The 937-nt window shown below is 36.4% G+C and overlaps 1 pseudogene; it reads left to right on the forward strand.

The window, feature by feature from the left end:
- Positions 1-215: 215 nt before the first annotated feature.
- Positions 216-526, forward strand: LOC112927690 (small nuclear ribonucleoprotein G pseudogene; annotated as a pseudogene).
- The last annotated feature ends 411 nt before the right edge of the window (positions 527-937 follow it).

The following is a 937-nucleotide window of genomic DNA, read 5'->3' on the forward strand; positions in this document are numbered from 1 at the left end:
CACAGCGTGTGTCTGTGTGTATGCACAGATGTATACATACATACACCCAACAACTTCCCTTCTTGCCAATCGCATCAAATTTTGACTCCCCTCCAAAATCTGCATGCCCATGTCAAATCCCCAGAGCACTATTTGTTTTAGAAATAATTATAGTAGTAGTTATTTTAAAAATAATTCATCCAGGGAGGTATCCGCGAGCTCGCCGAATTGATGCCATGAGCAAGGCTCACCCTCCCAAGTTGAAAAAAATTTATGGACAAGAAATTATCATTGAAATTAAATGGTGACAGACATGTCCAAGGAATATTGCAAGGGTTCGATCCATTCATGAATCTTGTGATAGATGAATGTGTGGAGATGGCAACTAGCGGGCAACAGAACAATATTGGAATGGTGGTAATACGAGGGAATAGCATCATCATGTTAGAGGCCTTGGAATGAGTCTAAACAATGGGCATGTTCATCAGAAGAAGAAAACTGCTTCCACATGTCCCCTGTCCATAGTACCTGTTTTACTACAATATAAAAATCAGGTCACCTGCATTTTCATGTTGAACTAATTTTATTAAATAAACTTTTATAATAGTCAAAAAATAAAAATAACTCATCCAGGGTTTATCAATATTATTTCTAGGAGGATTTGTTTCTTAGAAGACCACTCTTTCATACCATATGTGAAACTTAACCTTGTGTACTTCTTATTTACTCAATTGCTTTTCTCTCTGAATGCCATTAACTTCAGTAGTATTCAAAAGTACTAAAGATATCATTCTTTTGGTCACAGTTGCTGACTAGTTAAAGGATCAGATCTTGCATTTGATCCCTTAGCAAAGTACATTCCTAGCATAAACAAACTTTATGTTTATTCTCCTTTCCTGACCTCATGACAGTACAGTCACATCACATAAACAGCCATTTTCAAGGTCATACTATGAAT

This window comes from Vulpes vulpes, chromosome X (assembly GCF_048418805.1).
Source record: "Vulpes vulpes isolate BD-2025 chromosome X, VulVul3, whole genome shotgun sequence".
NCBI classification, from domain to species: domain Eukaryota; kingdom Metazoa; phylum Chordata; class Mammalia; order Carnivora; family Canidae; genus Vulpes; species Vulpes vulpes.